Source organism: Primulina tabacum, chromosome 7 (assembly GCF_025594145.1).
Source record: "Primulina tabacum isolate GXHZ01 chromosome 7, ASM2559414v2, whole genome shotgun sequence".
NCBI classification, from domain to species: Eukaryota; Viridiplantae; Streptophyta; class Magnoliopsida; order Lamiales; family Gesneriaceae; genus Primulina; species Primulina tabacum.
Genome location: NC_134556.1, coordinates 2934482 through 2942155, shown reverse-complemented (window position 1 = coordinate 2942155; position 7674 = coordinate 2934482).

The following is a 7674-nucleotide window of genomic DNA, read 5'->3' as shown; positions in this document are numbered from 1 at the left end:
TAAATTCTATCTCAAAACTCCAACTCCGGTCCGGCCTCACTGAAATAACTGAAATGCTAAAAATCAAACTACTGAACTGAAATAATAAAATAATTAACTTCAAAGAAATGCATTTAAAATAATCATGCAATGAAGTCAATTAAATGTTAAAAATCTAGAATTATGCATGGCTTATACGTAGACTGATTTACGGGTTCTACAATCCTTCCCCCCTTAAAAGAAATTTCGTCCTCGAAATTAGAACTCAGCGAATAACTCAGGGTATCGACTTCTCATCTCCGGCTCAGACTCCCAGGTATCTTCCTCCTCTGAATGGTTGAGCCATTTGACTTTGACTCGCTTAACCAACTTGTTCCGAAGTTTCTTCTCCTGCCTGTCTAGGATCTGCACGGGTCTCTCCTCATAAGATAAGTTCGGAGTAAGCTGCAACGGCTCAAAGTTCAGGACATGCGAAGGATTCGCCATGTACTTCCTCAGCATGGAGACGTGAAAGACATTGTGTACTCCGGCCAGATTCGGCGGAAGAACCACACGATACGCTAGCGTCCCAACTCTGTCGAGAATCTCAAACGGTCCAATGAATCTCGGACTGAGCTTCCCTTTCTTGCCAAATCTCATGACACCCTTCATAGGTGCCACTTTCACAAAGACATGATCGCCCACTGCAAACTCTAAGTCTCTCCTCCGCTGATCGGCAAACTCTAAGTCAATGACGCAAGCGCGAAGAAGATCCTCCAAAATCTGAATAACTCGCTCCGACTGCCCATCTGTCTGCGGATGGAAAGCTGTGCTAAACAGCAACTTCGTACCCAAAGTCGAATGCAAGCTCTTCCAAAATGAAGAAGTGAATCTGGGATCTCTGTCGGATACGATCGAAACTGGAATACCATGGAGTCGGACTATCTCTCGGATATACAGCTCTGCATACTGAATCATGGTGAAAGTCGTCTTAATAGGCAAGAAGTGCGCTGATTTGGTAAGACGATCTACAATCACCCAAATAGCATTCGATCCTCTGGCTGACTTCAGCAATCCGGTCACAAAATCCATGGTAATGTTCTCCCACTTCCACTCGGGAATAGGAAGAGGCTTGAGCAAACCTGCTGGTCTCTGATGCTCGGCCTTCACTAACTGGCAAGTCAGGCACTCGGATACAAAATGCCTGATGTCCTTCTTCATCCCTGGCCACCAATACAATAGCTGCAGATCTTTGTACATCTTCGTACTCCCAGGGTGAATGGAGTACGGGGACGTATGGGCCTCCGATAAGATGTCTGCTCGGATAGAATCACTGCTAGGAACCCACATCCTGTCTCGGTATCTCACAATACCGTCGCTGACTGTATACAAGACACTGCCCTTGGCTTCATCTCTCTTCTTCCACTGTGCCAACTGCTCATCTGCTGCCTGACCACTGCGAATACGGTCCAAAAGGGAAGACTGAATGGTCAAGGTAGATAGACGAGGAACTCTACCTCGAGGGTAAGTCTCAAGATCAAACCTTTGCATCTCGATCTGAAGAGGTTTCTGAATCGTCAAATGAGCCATCACTGCGACTTTCCTGCTCAAAGCATCCGCAACTACATTAGCTTTACCCGGGTGGTAGCTAATGTCACAATCGTAGTCTTTCACAAGCTCCAACCAACGCCTCTGACGCATGTTCAGCTCCTTCTGCGTAAAGAAATACTTGAGGCTCTTGTGGTCGGTAAAGATCTGGCATTTCTCTCCATACAGATAGTGCCTCCAAATCTTCAAAGCGAAAACTACGGCCGCTAACTCCAGATCATGGGTAGGGTAATTCTTCTCATGGATTTTCAGCTGTCGAGAAGCATACGCTATCACTCTCCCATGCTGCATCAAAACTGCACCTAAACCAAGCTTCGAAGCATCAGTATAAAGGACAAACTCGCCGGGCCCTGATGGCATGGCCAAAACTGGTGCTGAGATAAGAGCTTGCTTCAAAGTATCGAAGCTCTTCTGACACTCCTCGCTCCAAACAAATTTCACATTTTTCTTGGTCAGTGCTGTGAGTGGAACGGCAATGGATGAGAATCCCTGAATGAACTTCCTGTAATATCCTGCCAACCCAAGAAAACTACGGATCTCGGATGCATTCTGAGGCACAACCCAATCTCTGACTGCTGCAACTTTTGCTTGGTCTACCTCAATACCACTGCTGGATACAATGTTGCCTAAGAACGCCACCTTCTCTAACCAGAATTCGCATTTACTGAACTTTGCGAATAATTTGTGCTTCTGCAATGTCTGCAACACTGTGGTCAGATGCCTGCTGTGCTCCTCCCGACTCTTGGAGTAGACGAGTATGTCATCTATGAACACTATCACAAAATGATCGAGATACGGCTGAAATACGCGATTCATTAGATCCATGAAGATCGCTGGCGCATTCGTCAGACCGAACGGCATCACAAGGAACTCGTAGTGACCATAACGAGTCCTGAAAGCAGTCTTCGAGACATCAGCATCTCTCACCCTCAACTGATGATAACCAGAACGCAGATCTATCTTGGAGAAAATCGAAGCTCCCTGCAACTGGTCAAACAGATCCTCAATCCTCGACAGTGGGTATTTATTCTTCACTGTAACCCTGTTCAACTCCCGATAGTCAATGCAAAGCCTCATCGAGCCATCCTTCTTTTTCACAAATAAGACCGGCGCGCCCCATGGAGAAAAGCTCGGGCGAATGAACTCCTTGTCGAGAAGTTCCTGAATCTGCTTCTTAAGCTCTGCCATCTCTGTCGGTGCTAGTCGGTACGGCGCTTTGGATATCGGAGCCGTACCTGGCATAAGCTCAATGGAAAACTCCACCTCTCTCTCGGGTGGCATACCAGAGACGTCTTCGGGAAAAACGTCTAAGAAATCTCTGACAATCGGAACATCTGAGGCTGACTGGCTGGGTTCCTCGGGGACAGATAAAAAGGTCTCTAGAAATGCCCGACACCCTCCTCTATGCATGAGTTTCCTAGCCTGAACATACGGAATAATGCGCGGTAAAGGAAAGTACCTGTCCGGCTCAAATAAGAACTGCTCCATTCCAGGCGGTCGGACAAGAACGGATCTTCGCTGAAAGTCTATCAACACTCTGTTTCTCAATAGCCAGTCCATCCCTAGGATGATGTCAAATTCCGGCATCGGTAGCACAATCAGATCCGCATAAACAAGATTACCGTGCAACTCAAGGTCTATATCTCGGATAACATTGGTGGCTGCCATCTCCTCGCCTGACGGCAACACTACTGAAAAGGCTGTATCTAGCCCAATGGTCTGGATCTTGAGAAAGTTTGCAAAGACCTCCGAAATAAACGAGTGAGTGGCCCCTGAATCTATCAAGGCCTTGGTAGCGGAACCAGATATAAAAATTCCCCCTGAAAGAGCGGAGCTCTAAGTTGAATCCAGTAGTTACAAGAACTAAACTTATAGACATGCAATGGTCAAGGTCCTTCTAGCTTAATTTCCCCCAAAATAAATCTGAGTAGAGCATGCAATCCTATAACAGTTCTAAGTTCAAATCTAAATCCCGATTCCCAAAACACGGAAATTCAAATAATAACTTAAAGTTTAAAGGTACCTGTCAACAACATAGTCTCCGGGTTGGTTTCCGCGGCATGGAGAGCAAGAACTCTGCCTTGGGTAGGCAGATTCCTCTGAGGACATTGCAGCAACATGTGGTCTGGACTGCCACACTTAAAACACTTTCCTGAGCCAGCCATACATGCTCCAGGATGGCGACGTGAGCACCTGGGACAGACTGGGTGCTCCTGAGTCCTCGGGGCTGGGCGTCCCCGCTGCTGCTGCTGGCCTCGGTTCCTTGGCGGTCCATGAAAAGGCCTCTTATTCTACTGCTGATGCTGATGAGGAGGAGGGCGGTGCGGTGCCTGGACTGGGCGCTTGCCCTGGCGATCCCTCTCGATATCCCGCAGATCCTGCTCGGTGGCTAAGGCCTTGGAGACGGCAATCTCATAAGTAGCAGGGTCAGATACCCTAACATCCCGGCGCAAGATCGGCCGTAAACCCACCAGGAAGTGCATCAGCTTGGCTCTGGCATCATTCGCGATCAGGGGCACAAAGTGACAGCCCCTCTCGAACTTACGGATGAACTCCGTAACCGTCATATCCCCCTGCCTCAGACTCATGAACTCGGTGGTCAGCCTGGTGCGAACCTCCTCAGCAAAATACTTGGAGTAGAAAACTTCCGTAAAGCGGGTCCATGAAAGTGTAGCCAAAGTCAAGGCTACCGAAGCTCCTTCCCACCATAAGCGGGCGTCTCCAGTGAACAGGTAGGTGGCACATCGGACTCGGTCTGCGTCTCCTAGCTCCATAAACTCGAAGATAACCTCAAGGGATTTGATCCATCCCTCGGCAACCATGGGGTCAGATGTCCCAGAGAACTCCTTTGGACGCATCTTCATGAATCGCTCGTAAACAGCCTCTGGCCCTGTCGGCCTAGTCACCACAGCATTGTTCCCCGCAAATTTTGCGAAGAACTGCGTCATCCCAGCTAGTATCTGGGCGTTCATATCCGGTGGGGGCGGTGGTGGAGGTGGTAGGTCTCCCTCCGGTCTACGCTCCTCCCTGTCTTCTCGGCAAGGCTCCTCCTCTCTGTTGCGCTCTAAAATGCGTCTAGGGGGCATACTGTTCCAACATAACCCATACGTAACTAACATGCATAATTCCATAATTTATTTTAAATGAACACTGAAATACTGAAAATCTGGAAGCATGCTGACAAAATAATTCATGCTTTAACTGAAATGCTGAACAAAATGCTGAACTGAAAAACTTACAGACCGAAGACTGTGGCTTCGTGAGCTTCTCACGGTCAGTAGTAGTGAAACCCTATACAGAACCTGGCTCTGATACCAATTGCAAAGACCCTCAACTTCTTGCTTGAAAATTTGCAGAAAATTAAAAATTTTCTTTTTAAAAGAACTTAAGTGGCATCATTCATAAAATCACTGGTGAAACAAGTTCAATATTTCAAAATATTGCAGCGGAAGAAAATAAAGTTTGCCAAAAATCACAATTTAAAAAAAATATCCAACGACTGATAAAATGTTTGCGGAATAAAATAACAACTGCTGCTCTGAGGTCCTCGGGTGCCACTACTGCCGACCCAAGCTGGCTCACTGGTCTCCGCCCTCGGCCCTGGCCTCATCAGTACCTACAACAATCAAGTCTAGAGAGCCTAAAGACTAAGCATGCATATATCGCAGGTAACGAGTAAAAATCTGAATTAAAATATGCATGAGTTAACATATCCTGTCCTGAGGCATGCTGAAAATAATCTGTACTGAGCAATTATAATACGTGCATAAATGAACTGATAATCACAGTAAAAAAATGTTTGCTCCTTGGAGCCTGTTTTGAAATAACTGGTAAAATTTTCTGTTGAGATTATGTTTTACGCCTGTGGCCCCTGCACTAAGCTGAACTGATCGGTAACTGGCTACCGGGGAGGCTGAAACTGAACTGAGCTGGCCGGTCACTGGCGACCGGGTGGTACCATACTGAACTGATCGGTCACTGGCGACCGTATAAAATAACACTCCCACATAGTGAATGAACCACAAGCCATATCGCATAAATCTCAAAAATAATCATTTTCTATTTAATGCACGTAAAATAATTAACTGGCATAATGAAAATGTCCCGTAATTTTACCAATTGGATTGGATTGAATCGTCCCCAGGCTCGCTGCAACCTAACTATGCCATGAAAAATATGCAATAGCTTAAACTTGACCAACTATGCAATTTAGTTCAAAAGATGCGACTATGACGCCTAATGACTTCGTATTTAATCATGACTCCGAGCCAACCTGCACCGACACCAAACTGACGTATAGTCATGATTAAAATACGCTGAAAAATCATAAAATAATGCTCCTAAAATGATAGGGCCGAAATCTAGGTGGAATGGAGGCCAAAACACGAAACGCTCTTTCGAGAGTCAATTTGGCACATCGCACCGTAAATTCTCGTACGACCTCAAAAATTATCCAAATGACGAACGGTCAAAAACATGACCTTCCTAACTTGATGAGGCACTGTCCAGTCCAAGGCCATGGGCTAACAACCAACCAAGAGCTCGAACGAGTCTTCGAACCGACACAGCAACTTGCTGTAAAATTCCAGCAACTGTACAATCGTGTATCTTGTGTTGTTTTCGAGACTACCGGCCATTGGGGCGTGAACCACCGATCAGCGACTCTTACCAACATCCCAAGGAGTGATTTGAACCATGGCTAAGGGCCCTAGGCCAGCCACAATCCGCGTCACACCAAACTCAACCGAAACTCCAACCGAGAACCAACGTGCATGCGTGTGTAGTGTTTTGCCTAGATCGATGTCTTGCGTCGTTCCAGAGGCCATTTGATTGACCATGGCACGATCCAGACATATAGGGGCATGGTATGAACCGTGGATATGGGCCATAGGCCAACCAAGATCCATACCAAGCAACCAAAAACCGAAACCATATGCTGAACCAATGAAGAAGCCGAATGGGGGAAAGGGGCTGTTCTTGTTGATTTGATTAAAACCGATGCACCATGGACCAAGCCACCAAAAGGGCGACTTAGTCAAGTCTTAGACATGCTAGGGGAGTCGATCTAACCATGGCTAAGAGCCCTTAGGGCAGCTAAGATCAGATCAAACCCTCATGACAGGAAACTGAAATTTTCGAACACCATTTTCTGCACCTATGGGGCTGCTGTCATTTCAGTTTTTCCAGCAAGCATGGGACCGAAATAAACGTTCTAACATGGCCCTAACATGTCCTAGTACATGTACATATGCAGCCTCGAGCCCCTGGAACGAGCCATCCCTGAAATCGAAACAAAACATACCAATCGTGAAGCATGGAAGTCGATAAAAAAAATCTGTGCAGAATTTTCGTTTCTTGTCTACTGAAAATATCGGTTTTTGAAATGATAAATCTTGATCATGTACTGAAAAATAAATGATAATATGACTTGATTGAGGTTTTGAAAGAATCTAGACATGCCTGGTTATCGTTTGAAATGAAAACGAAAAGAAGAGACGAGACGGCGCGGAGGAGACGGAGTTGCTTGCTTTTCTTCCTTCCTAATCTCTCGATTTTTTCTCTCTATTATTTCTAGCTATGCCTCACGTATTTTACACTGAAAAGAGGTCTGATTTTCGGTGGTGATGGAGGGGGAGTGATGGTTATGAAGGTGAGGAGAAGGGTGCACAATAATAGGATCATATCAAGACTAAGTCTTCTCATTTTGAATTTTGAATTATGGTTTGATATCAAATGAGTTGGTGGATGCTTCTAGGAGGTAGTGGCCGATTTCCTCCCTTGATATCTAGACTAGGATGTGTCCATTAATTAATTAAATTGTGCTCCCAAAAATCCTAGAATTATCCTACAACTTACATGCAAAGAAATGGTCAAAAGGTTGATGAGTTGGCAATTGAGTTGCCTAGCAACTATGGGGCCGAAATTATGCTAATAAAATGAGTGGGAAGTGTTGGTTATCTAGTCAACTAATAATCCTTGAAAGCCTTACTAATCCTTTAAATAATTTAGTGAGCTAACCCCTTAATTAAATAACTTAAATGAGTTCATTTCTTAATCACCTCAAATAATTAAATTAAATCCTCAAACCTCCCTTTCTAACTTAAATGA